Here is a 13,379-nt window from a genome sequence, read left to right as displayed (position 1 = left end):
CTTAGTGCCACAGAAACAGTCTTTAGCGCCCATACATTCACAAGACCTACCGTGGTGTGGGTCTCTCTCCTCCACACAAGGAGAGGTTAGAGCCGTGACGCAACCACCTGCTGGAGCAACACGACATGTAAACATTGGTGGTGTAGCGCCCCAGCAAGCGCCAGGGTTGAGGGAGAAGAGTGTTTCCTGTGTGAGGATCGTACACGAGGCTAGACCAGTGACGGGACCTACCTGACGTCTCTCTTGGTGGTGTTATTAACCTGTTGAGAGTGTACAGTACCTAACGCTTCATTGTGGTGACGGGGAGGTGGTAACTCTATGGGAGAGAAGTGTGATTATATTATAGTGTGAGGCGAAAAGTGTGATCAACGATGTTACCAGAGTGGAGTGTGACCCCCCTCGCCATCCTCCTCACCTGTCTGGTGGGTTGGCTACTATGGAAGGTAAATAAACACATTAATTAACTCGTGACAACACCGGTACCTGTTGTGTGTTGTGTCCAGGTGTTACTGTGTTGTGGTGTCTTAACTTTTGTAATGTTCGGGGGTTAATACAACCTAACCTAATGTAACCTGACCTGATCTAACCTAACCTAACCTAACCTAATGTACTACAACCTAACCTAACCTAACCTAATGTAACCTGACCTGATCTAACCTAACTTATCCTAACCCACTGTGACCTGACCTTTGCCAGTCCAGTATTTATCAAAGGGACGTAAATTCTAAGCCGAGGACGTGTCAGGGTCATCACCATAGCAACAGACCAAGATGCACCTTGACCTATATATATATATGTGTGTGTGTGTGTGTGTGTGTGTGTGTGTGTGTGTGTGTGTGTGTGTGTGTGTGTGTGTGTGTGTGTGTGTGTGTGTGTGTGTGTGTGTGTGTGTGTGTGTGTGTGTGTGTGTGTGTGTGTGTGTGTGTGTGTGTGTGTGTGTGTGTGTGTGTGTGTGTGTGTGTGTGTTGTGTGTGTGTTGTGTGTGTGTGTGTGTGTGTGTGTGTGTGTGTGTGTGTTTCCTTATTTTACCTGGGTGATGGACCCAAGAGAGCAGGTTTAGTAGACACACACACACAACTGCTGAGACGATGGTTCACAGAGAGAGACTGACTCTGTACACGTTATAAGGCTGTATAGTGGCGCTTGACATCTTGATCTGGCTCCTGCTTGTCCAGTCATCTCTATTTTTATATCGGTGGAGTGTGTCATTGAGCTATTGTGTGTGTGTGGCGGGGGGTGTTAGAGGCGTAAGGCTCTCTCTCTCAAAACACACCCAAGGCATGACGTCACCACTATACCTGGCTACTTCAACCCGTGACGTCACTGGCCAAGGTGTGACGTCATTACAGAGGCCGAGTGTTGGCAGTCACCTCTAAATTAAGGGCAGATTTTGGTGTTGACTTGTTGCTGGCAGTGAGGTGAGAGAGAGAGGGCGTGGGAGGGTGAGGAGAGAGAGGCGGGGAGAGAGAGAGAGAGAGAGAGAGAGAGAGGGGGCGTGGGAGAGGTGAGGGAGAGAGAGAGAGAGTGGGAGAGAGGAGAGAGAGAGAGAGGGGTGGGAGGGTGAGAGAGAGAGAGGGAGGGTGGAGGTGAGAGTGGGAGAGGTGAGGAGAGAGAGAGTGGAGAGTGAGAGTTTGGAGAGAAAGTTCGTTTTTCTCTGATGTTATCATATGTTGTGACCCTGAGTACAAGGTCGTCGTACTCAAGGGGTCAGGTTATAAATCATTGTACTCAAGGGTTAAATAATCGTACTCAAGGGGTTAAATAATCGTACTCAGGTATAAGTATACCTCTCTCTCTCTCTCTCTCTCTCACCATAGCGGCCAGTGAACTAGTCTGGCTTCACTGTATGGGGCAGGAATCTAAATTGAACACGGAAGTACAAATGCACACCTAGAGAGAGAGAGAGAGAGGCCTCGGCAGGAGTGAGTGTAGACCCCGTCCTCTATGTCCCTCCCCTCCCTCTCCTCCCCTACCTCCCCCTCTACCCCTTCCCGCCTCCTCCTCCACACACACACACACACACAGGTGAGTTATTTGTGTTCTCACCAGCCAGATTGAACCACCACCTGTGACACCTGTTCTTACCTGTCATTATTGTTGTTGATAGTGTTGTTGTTGTTGTTGATAGTGTTGTTGTTGTTTACCGTTGAAAATAAAAATATGTAAACCCCTATTTAACGAACTATATGGAGAGGAAAGTCCGTTATAGGGAGGTTTAACTAATAATGATAATAATAATAATAATAATAATAATAATAATAATAATAATAATAATAATAAAAATCATCGTCATCATTAACAGCATAATACAAGTGCGTGTGTGTTGCTGGGTGAGAGAGAGAGAGAGAGAGAGAGAGAGAGAGAGAGAGAGAGAGAGAGTGATGGGGTCCGCCTGACCATTCACTCTGGGCGGGACATCAGAGGATCATTAAAGACAAGTATCACGTGAAGATTAGACTCCCCCTGCTTATATCACCTGACGATTAAGTATCCCAACTGTAACCTGACATTACCTATAGCCTAACATAACCTGACCTAACCTAATCATAACCTATCCTGACCTAACCTAACCTGACCTATCCTAATCATAACCTAACCTGACCTATAGCCTAACATAACCATAACCTAATCTAATTTAACCATACCTATCCAAAACCTAACTCCAACCTCAACCCAACCTCAACCCAACCCAACCCAACCCCAACCCAACCCAACCTTTAAGTGATCCCAAGGCAATAATAACAACAACAACAACAACAAATAACAGACTCCCAGGTGGGGAGGAAACAAACAAGTGTTCATTTAACTCTGAGACAATGTGTGTTGGCCTTGTGAAAGAGCTCATGGCCGGAGGAGAGGGGGGGGGTGGGAGGAGGAGGGAGGAGGAGGGGGAGGAGGAGGGGGGGTGGGGAGGTGGAGGAGGGGGTGAGGTGGAGGGGGTGGGGAGGAGGAGGAGGAGGTGGTGGAGGAGGAGGTGTAGGAGGAGGGAGGAGGGGGTGAGGAGGTGGAGAGAAGGGGGTGGGAGGGTGGGGGAGGAGGGGGGTGGTGGGGAGGATGAGGGGGTGGTGGAGGAGGAGGTGGAGGAGGAGGAGGGGGGTGTAGGAGGAGGTGGAGGAGAAGGGGGTGGTGTGGGAGGAGGTGTAGAGGAGGCTTAAATATAATAATCATCAACACTGGCGGGCGTTGAGTCCAAGTGCGTCATGGCGGCGACCAAGGGACAGTCTTTATTACGGTACCTGTGGGTGGGGGAGTGATTGTAAATAGTAATAATAATAAACGGTTTATTAATAGAGTTGCAGCCGGTGGCTGAAAATTTACAGACTTACATTTGATTTATAAAGTACATAAATCAGGAGTTGTGTATTATGTTAACAATAGATGGGATGGTGCTATTCTTATATCTATCAGTGCAGGCTCTTATGGGCTGAATTTTGTTGTAGTGGCGGACTGTGCGAGGTGGGTGGGGGACTGCCGGTGGCAGGAGGTGGCGATGACGAGGATGGTGCAGTAGTCCACTGCCAAACCTTGCTAGTGCTTGGTGGTGGAGGTCACTGAGGGATGGCATTTCCAGGGTGGAGAGAGCGTTGATGTAGCCGGAGTAGTCTGCGCCGAGCATGATTCTGCAGGCCCTTTTCTGTACCTTCTCTAGCCGACGTTGTTGGGTGGAGTTGAGAGAAGACGACCAGGCTGGTGACGCATACGTTAGTTTGGGGAGAATAAAGGCGTTGTAGATAGTCCTCAGCTCTGGCGTGGGTGTCCCAAGTGACCTAAGTCGTCGTAGCATGTAGAGACGGTACGAGGCTGCCTTGACTGTGTTATTTACATGGGCCTTCCAGTCCAGTTTGTTGTCTATAGTTACACCCAGGAGTTTGGCAGACTGCACCAGCTGGAGAGGATGGTCACCCACTGTGACTGCTGGAGCTTGCACTGGAGTGGTGGCGGTATTGATGTGCATGACTACGGTTTTGGTGTGGTTGATGGTGACCTTGTTCTCCGTAGTCCATGCCTGTAGCCTGTCCAGGGTGCCTTGTAGCGATGAGTAGTCTGGTGCGGTGTTGTCCACTGAAACCCCCACAGTGCTGTCATCCACGTACTTCCACCTGTGAGGAGTGTCCGATAGAGCGTCGTTGATCAGGATGAGGAAGCACAGTGGTCCCATCTTGGTCCCCTGGGGAACACCGCAGGTGAGGTGTTGGAATGTGGAGACAGAACCCTGGTACCTCACTGCCTGACGACGTCCACTCAAGAAATCAGTGAGCCATGAGACCAGGTTGGTGGGCAGCCCTAGTGCAATAGCCTTGTTGATAACAGTGCAGCGATCAACAAGGTCAAAGGCCTTCCTGAAGTCAACAAGGACAACGGCCAGTGATGTCTTACGTTTCTGCAAGTTTTTAAATCCAGAAAGCTCACCAAGCAGTGTGATGTAGAGGAGGTCCTCATATTGCCAAATTGCTGTGGATCAATTGACTGATAGATTCTGGCAAATGCCCACTCAAAAACAAAGTCCTCACAAAGTAGACTGGGTATGGGGGTAATGGCAACTGGCCTGAGGTCGTTAGGGGACTGTGGGGTGGTGACCTTGGGGATGGGGGTGACAAATGCGGTTTCCCATTCATTAGGGCATTTGCTTTGTCTGAGGGATGCATTAATAATAGAACAGAGGGGGGTGGCAAGTTCGACTGCAAACTCCTTGTATATTTTGATTGGGAGGTCAATTGGGGTCGTGGAGCGTTTGGATTTATTATTAGAGAATTGGAGTGTGTAGGGTGGGGGAGTGTGTGTGTGTAGGGGGTGGGAGAGTTTGTGTGGGGGTGGTGGAGTGTGTGTGTGGGGTGGGGGAGTGTGTGTGGGGTGGGGGAGTGTATAGGGGTGGAGGAGTGTGTGTGTTGGGGTGGGGGAGTGTGTGTGTGTGGGTGAGGTGGTGTGTGTGGGGGGGGGTCAGGGGTGTGTGTGGGGTGAGGGGTGTGTGTGTGGGTGGGGTGTGTGTGGGGGTGGGGGAGTGTGTGTGTGGGTGGGGGTGTGTGTGGGGGGTGTGTGTGTGGGGTGGGGGAGTGTGTGTGGGGGGTGTGTGTGTGGGGTGGGGGGGTGTGTGTGGGTAATAATAATAATTAAAGGTTTATTGAAAGAGCATAGCAGCCGGAAGGCTGAAAATATAGTTACATAATTGGGGAATGAGTTTCTTTATTGACAAATAATATACAAGTAACATAAGTGATATAAATATGATATATAATAACTCGGTGGGGAGAAGGTCATACTACAGGGCATTTCAACATAGTTAGTACAAAAAGGTAAGATTGACTGGGAGTGAATACACTGGTTGATTACGAGTTGTTGATTATTTTTACAATGGTTGGGACAGGGCTGTTCTTATAGCGATCAGTGTGTGGCGATGTGGGGGTGGGGAGGTGTGAGTGTGTGGGTGGTGGTGTGGGGGTGAAATGTGAGCTGTGTTGGTGGATGACGGTGGTACTGTATGTGTGGGTGTAAGGGGGATTAGGTGTGTGTGTGAGAGAGTTTTGGTGGGCTGGGAACATATATATATATCTCAGGAATGAGAATGTGTAGCATGTGTGTGTGTGTGGGCTGGGAATACGGGTCAGGCAGGCAGGTGTGAGTTTTAGGACCTGGTACAATGCCAGGTGTTAGCGGCACTCCGGGCATGAGGGAGGAGGAGCCGACGGTGTGCCAGACTGCCACGACTTGCTAGCGGTGGTGGGTAGACAGACACACACACAGACACACACACACATTATCGTATTTACCTTGGTGTTGTGTGCTCTGCCGATCTCCTTCTCTCTCTCGCACCCTGGCCCCGTGTGGTGTTAGTGCCTCTTATCACCACCAGGGGCGCTAAATAAGGCCAGACTGGTGTTACTACGCTACAGGAAGAACTATTATCATCTGTTACTGAAGGAGAGGAAGGTGTTAGTGAGGTGAGGAGTGTGAGGGAGGGTTTTGTAGGGTGGTAACAGGGACAGGTGCTCAGGTGTGATGTAAAGGGTCGCCGCCTTGCCTGCGTGCCACCCACCTGTGCTTGGGTCAGGGTGAAGGGAAGGAGGTGGTGTGGTACAGTCACTATCATCTGTGTATCATTCTCTCTCTCTCTCTCTCTCTCTCTCTCTCTCTCTCTCTCTCTCTCTCTCTCTCTCGTGTTGATAACGGTGTCCTGTGTGAAACGTCAACAATACTAAACATGACCTGACACTTTAAACACAACTGAAACATGACACAAGGTGCACGTGACCAAATGGAGTCATGTCAGAAGGTCAAGGTCACGGCAAGGTCATGGGTCAATACTGTTTCGGGGGGAGACGTTCTGTGTGTGATTACTATTGACGCGTGTTTCCTGCCAGTAATTGAAAGTTATTAGTGGTTGTAATGAAGTGTTGTTGTTGTTGTTGTTGTTGTGGTGTAATTTTGTACTGTTACCGACTGTGTTGCCGCTTAATGTGTTACTACAATGTGTTAATAGTGTATATGTTAGCGTTTCGTGTGGTGTTGAAATGCTTAACTTGTTTGACGACTGTGTGTGTGTGTGTATGTGTGTGGTGGTGGTGGTGTGTGTCGTGGGTGTGGTACTTGTGTGGGTGGTGGTGTGTGGTAGAGGTGTGGTACTGTGTGGGTGGTGGTGGGTGGTAGTGTGTCGTGGGTGTGGTACGTGTGTGTGTGTGTGTTGGTCACCTCCAGATACAAGTCGCTCCTAATGGCTGGGAAACACCTGGAGGACAACGCAACACTCGATGACTCGTTGAGAGAGAGAGAGAGAGAGAGAGAGAGAGAGACATTCATTCATAAGATAAAAACAAAGACAATAAATTGGTTAGTGTTTAATGAAGAACCAGCAGGTGTGACGTTGCCTCCTCCCCCAGGTGACATTATTAATTAACGGTGTGCAGAGGTGAGCAACTCAAGCCTTGACTCACTCGTAACACACACACGTCATTGTTTGTGTCAGCCGTGGAGGTCACGCCCATTCTGGTCAGGGTGTACTGCATACCTACCTGTCATAGCTCGTCATTTTCATCGTCATTATCATTGTCTGCCTGTATAGTGTGTGTGTGTGTGTGTGTGTGTGTGTGTGTGTGTGTGTGTGTGTGTCATCAACTTGTCTCACCAACACCTCAGTACCGAGCTAGGTGTTTGTCCTGTCATCACAACACATCAGAGGTTGTTGGAGCCACACCTCACAACTGGCCTTTGTGTGGGCTATACTTTTGTTGTTATTATTGTTAGTGTTATTATTCTTATTATGTTGTTATTATTAGAGTATAATATGTTTGTAATGGGGGATATTGTGTGGTGCGAAGCGATAGGGTGGCGTATAATGTGAGACACCCCCTGAGATCCACTGAAACACCCCTGAGATCCATTGAAACGCCCCTTGAGATCCACTGAGACTCCCCCTGAGATCCACTGAGACTCCCCCTGAGAATGTGTCTTTGTTTTCAAATTAAAAGTGAAATATTTCTTAAGAACTTTTGAGAACACGAGGCCGGGGTGAGGAGCAGGAAGGGGGGGGGAGGGTGAGGAGGTGGGGAGAAGAGTGAGGGGTGAGGAGAAGAGTGAGGGGTGAGGAGAAGAAAAGAGTGAGGGGCGAGGAGGAGGTAAGGGGGGTAATGGGAGTGTGAAGGTCAGGTTAGGTCAGGTTAGGTTAGGTTAGTCTCGTCTGTGTGTTGCGCCGTTACTGTTGTGACGTAAAAATGGTGGACGGTGGCCAAGGAGGAAGTGGCGGAGGAGGAGGGAGGTTGTGGAGGCTGGAGGAGGAGAGGGAGGTGGTGGAGGAGGGAGGAGTGTGGTGGAGGGAGGGAGGCTGGTGGAGGAAGGAGGAGGAGGGTGGAGGGAGAGCTAAATAAACACATAATGTCACGAGGAAGACTAAACATGTACTTGTTTTACCTTGGTGGAGGTGAGAGGGAGGACCTAACCTAACCTATCCCATCCCATCCCATCCCAACCTAACCTACCCCAGCCCAGCGCTAACCTACCCTAACCTGGAGTTACTGTTACTGTCAGGTTGTTGATGGTGACCTGGTCGTCATTAGCGGGAGTACCTGAGGCCGCTACACACCTGTCTGTGTGACCTGGGGGAGGCAGCAGCGGGTCATGACGGGGGAGTTATGTCCTGGTGACCTGATTCTCTTGGTCGTTGTTTTGGCCACTAAAAGCTTCTTCTTCGAAATGGCGCGAGGCATTTCCTGCAGTGTGGGGGGTGAAGTACTTGTAGACTTTCTATCTGTGGCGACGGTGCAGTTAACCTAACCCAACCTGGGCTGGGCAATACATAATAAGTCAATAACGTGTCTCTCCACCAGATGTGTGTGTGTGTGTGTGTGTATATATATATGTATATAATTTTTTTTTTAATATCGTCAAATCATGTGGGTCAAAATTCCCCCCAGAAAGCAAAACAACTCATCAGTTTAATTTGTGTGGACGAGCGTAGATTTATCGCATACCCGCTTCATCAGTTTTCGAATCGGTGGACAAGGGGCACAATTATGATGTGTTATATCTCGACTTTAGCAAAGCCTTCGACAGAGTCCCCCACGAAAGACTAATAAGAAAGGTAGAAGCACATGGCATTAACGGTAATATTCTAAAATGGATTAGGGCGTGGTTACAGGACAGGAAACAGCGAGTGAGCATTAACGGCACTAAGTCCCATTAGAGCAACGTCACTAGTGGAGTTCCCCAAGGCTCAGTACTTGGACCATTATTATTTATTATATACATAAACGACATAGATATCGGCATAGACAGCAACATAAGTAAATTTGCTGATGGCACTAAAATAGGACGTGTAATTAAATCTGACGAGGACTCCGCAAAACTACAGGAAGATACTAAACAAATTTTTCGAATGGTCTGAAAAATGGCAGATGAAATTCAATGTCGACAAATGTAAAATACTCAGTATAGGAGATGTAAACAGGGAAACCAGATACCAGATGAACAACGATGCCATTGTGAAATCCGACTGCGAGAGAGATTTAGGAGTAATGATAAGTATGAATCTTAAGCCAAGTAAACAATGTGTTTTTGCTCGTAACAAGGCTAATAAAGTACTTGGGTTCATACAAAGGAGTGTTAGTCACAAGACTAGCGAGGTCATCCTAAAACTGTATCTTGCTCTTGTGAGACCTCACCTGGATTACGCAGTTCAGTTCTGGTCACCGTATTACAGAATGGATATAGAATCCTTGGAAAGAATTCAGAGGAGAATGACAAGACTAATCCCGGGCATTAGGAACCTTGAGTACAGAGACAGGTTAAAGCATCTTAATTTGCACTTCCTCGAGAGACGTAGAGCGAGGGGCGACCTGATAGAGGTGTATATATGGAAGTCGGAACTAAACAAAGGGGACATTACAAAGGCACTCAAACTATCCAACCAGGAGCGAACTCGTAACAATGGCTTTAAATTAGACAAATTTAGATTTAGGCGCGAAATAGGTAAACACTGGCTTGGTAACAGAGTAGTGGATGAATGGAACGAGTTACCAAATATAATCATTAACTCGAATACGCTGAATAGCTTCAAACATAGGTTGGATGCTTATATGAGCAATAGGGGTTGGGTGTAAATGGGACTGCCCAGTATGGGCCAATAGACCCGCTGCAGTTTCCTCCATTCTTATGTTCTTACCTCAATGCCAGGATTCCCATACTGTACTCAACACTCGACCTCTTGCTCACGTGTGGGAGAGAAGCTTGTTATTGATGAAAATTTTTCTCTGTCTGAAGGCCGCGATTTCCGAGTTATTTTCCGCTTTTGGTTCATCTTGGCTGTGTGAGTCGATGTTTTCGCCAGCGACTCACATTAGGTCCAATTACTGAACCAATCACGACCTGCGGAGTTGAATTTAGAGGCGGAGTTGAGACACAAACATAAGATGCCTCATTGTGTTGTAATTTTGAGGCAAGCTTACACCAATTGACCTCAGAAAACTATTGCAAGGTTTCTTAGTGGTTTGACGCACAAATGGTAGAGTTACTTGTGTTTGCCAAGCCTGTATCGCAAAAAAAAAATAAAAAAAATAAATAATAAATATGAGTTTTATTTATTACGAGTTTTGTTCTATGGTCGAATATTTAATACCTGTGGCTTAGACAAAAACCTAACCTAACCTAACTTAACCTTATATGATCTAATAGTATTGTTTGTAGTTCCTTTACGTCGTGTTAGGTCGAGATCAGGTTAGGTCAGGTCACTTGGTTATGTTATGTTAGGTCAGGTCCCTTTAATACAGGTTAGGTCAATTTAGTTTAGGCTAGGTCAGGTCACTATAGTTTTGGTTTGGTTGTGTTAGGTTATGTTAGGTCACTTTAATATAGGTTAGGTCAGGTCATCCTCGCTGGGTGGGGCCTAACACGTGTCAGGTCAGTCTGTGGTGCAGGGGGTTAGGTCACACGCTGAGGTACAGTACAGTAGGTGGAGTGTCCTCACTACCACCACACATTTCCTTTGTTCACTGATGTAAGTTTACTATTGACTCATTAGTGACGTTTTTAGGTTTATCATCATCATCGTCATTATCGTCATCATTATTATCACCATCATAATCTGTCATCATTATCATCTAGAAAAATCAATCGTCATAAATATTTACTTTTTTTGTGGTAAATTTTAAGATGCGTATTTACACCCCTCTCCTGCTTACCCCTTCCCTCCATATCTCCCCTCTCCTCCCTCTCGCTCCACACCCCTTCCCTCCACACCCTCCCTCTCCCTCCACACCCCTTCCTTCCACACCCCCTCCACACCCTCCCTCTCCCTCCACACCCTTCCTGTCCCTCCCTCTCGCTCCACCCCCTCCCTCCACATCTCACCCCCTCCTCCATCTCATCCCTCCACATCTCCACCCCCTCCTCCCACATCTCCACCTCCTCCCCCACCCCTCCCTCACTACGCCTCATCCACAAGGCTAGTTTCTGCTAACACGTATAAACACACCTGACAGGAACACACACGAGACCACTAACTCCCCCCTCCTTCTCTCACCTGTCCCTCCTCCTCCTCTCACCCCTTCCTCCTCCTCTCCCCCTCACTCCTCTTACCCCCTTCTTCTCACCTCCCCCCGTCTCCTCACACCTGTCCCTCCTCCTCCCCCCCCTCCTTCTCTCACCTGTCCCTCCTCCTCCTCCTCTCACCCTCCTTCTCTCACCTACCCCACCCCCCTCGTCTCCTCCACACCTGTCCCTCCTCTCCACCCCCTCCTCTCCTCCACCCCCCTCCTCCTCTCACCCCTCCTCCTCTCCTCCCCACCCCCTCGTCTCTCCACACCTGTCCCTCCTCCTCCTCTCACCCCCTCCTCCTCTCACCTACCCCACCCCTTGTCCTCCTCACATCTGTCCCTCCTCCTCCTCTTACCCCCTTCTTCTCTCACCTCCCCGTCTCCTCACACCTGTCCCGCATGAGCCAGTTGATGAAGAGAATAAAAAATGATCACCTGAAGAATATGCACCCCAGTTTATTTCACCTGAAGATTAACTAAACCAACCCAACCAAATAGTGTTAGGTTATGGTTATGGTTAGATTAGGTTAATCATCAAATAAGATAAGCTGGGGGGAGGGGGGTTGCAGATTATTAAGGTCATTTGGATTAAGAGAGAAGTAAAGGGCGTATCGAGATTACATTACGGCATAACGGAGGGAGGGAGGGTGGGAGGGTGTGCTTGACCTTGACTCGTAATGCAGAGTGTGGAAGAGACATTTGGTATTTAGTAAGATGGTGAGTGGTGGTCTGGTGGTGGTGGTGGCATCAGTGTTGAGGGTAGTGTTGTGTGGTGGTGACTCGTGTTAGTAGTGTGGTGTTGTGGTGGTGTGTGGTGACTCGTGTTAGTAGTGTGGTGTTGTGTGGGGATGGGGAAAGGTGTGCTATTATAAACTGTGCTATTATATAAGGTGTGCTACTGTAAAGTGTGCTGTTTACTACTACAAGGTGTACTACCACTACTGCTACAACAATACTACTACTACTACAAGTGCTATGAGGTACTATGTGGTTTAATTAGTGAATAATGTTGATAATAAAGGTAAACCAATAGGTGTGTGTGTGTGTGTGTGTGTGTGTGTGTGTGTGGTGAACGTGGTTGTGTGATCCAAAGTATAGAGATGAAAGGCCTTGGATATGATGAGTGCTGATGGTTAGGTTAGGTTATGGTTAGGTTAGGTTAAGTTAGGTCATGGTAGGTTATGGTTAGGTCAGATCAGTTCAACTTAGGCTAGGTTACGGTTAGGTCAGGTCAAGCTAATTTAGGTTAGGTTAGGTTCGACCAAGGTAGGTTAGGTTCGCTTGGAGTACAGGCAGCACCTAGAAAAAGATAGTACAATGTACATCTATTTATCTGGTTTCATTAGTGTGTGTGTGTCTCCAAGTTCAGTTGTAGTAGTAGGCGGGGACACGACCAGTGGCTATAACAGTACCGAGAGAGAGAGATAAGGAGGGGTGTTGGCCGGTGTGCTGCAGTGTTGACCTTGCACAGTGACCCTGGCCTGGGTTCACCTGTATCATGCAACAACATTTATAATCAGTCAAAAAGCTGTGTAACATGCAATAAGCTTATAGAGTGCTGCAAGCTTATGTAGTGGTGCAAGTTTATGTAGTGGTACAAGCTGATGTAGTGGCGCAAGCTTGTAGTGTTGCAAGCTTATGTAGTGTTGCAAGCTTACGTAGTGGTACACGCTTATGTAGGGGTGCAAGCTTATGTGGTGGTACAAGCTGATGTAGTGGTGCAAGCTGTTGTAGTGGTGCAAGCTAATGTAGTATTGCACTCGTTATAAAATACAAAAGTTTCATGAATTTAGTAATTTTCTGAAACAACAATACTGTAGTACTTACACAATACAACCAGCAAGTTTAGTAAACTTTATGGAATTCAACAAGCTTAAAAATACAGCGAACTTTAAAAAACTACAAGCTTTAAAAAATATAACAAGCTTTAACAATACAACAAACTTTAAAACATACAACAAGCTTCCATGATATCAACAGGATTACATTTATCACCTCACAAGAAGAATGACACAATGCAACACGGGTTATGAATATTACCACACAGGAAAGGTGGTGACTTTTATCATCCGGTTGAGGCCGTGGCGTCGTCAGTCCCTGGGATGATAAACAATGCAAGAAAGACGACTTTTTTGTAATTTAATTGTTTCCTGAAAGAATAATTGAGTTTGTATAATGTAGGAGGTAGATTGGCTTTGTTATATTAAGTTATACTAAACGTGTGTGTCGTGTAATAGTAATAATAATAATTAAAGGTTATTGAAAGAGCATAGCAGCCTGAAGGATGAAAATATACAGTTACATAATTGGGGAATGGCTCTCTTGATTGACAAATAATATACAAGTAACATAAGTGATACA

At 47.2% G+C, this 13,379-nt stretch overlaps 1 protein-coding gene across 1 annotated transcript in view; it reads left to right on the top strand.

The window, feature by feature from the left end:
• Positions 1–13,379, top strand: part of LOC121860580 (F-actin-uncapping protein LRRC16A-like) — a 185,545-nt gene that overhangs the window by 135,437 nt on the left and 36,729 nt on the right.

Source organism: Homarus americanus, unplaced genomic scaffold (assembly GCF_018991925.1).
Source record: "Homarus americanus isolate GMGI-L3 unplaced genomic scaffold, GMGI_Hamer_2.0 scaffold11150, whole genome shotgun sequence".
Lineage (NCBI taxonomy): Eukaryota > Metazoa > Arthropoda > Malacostraca > Decapoda > Nephropidae > Homarus > Homarus americanus.
This window is presented reverse-complemented; position numbering and strand designations above follow the sequence as displayed.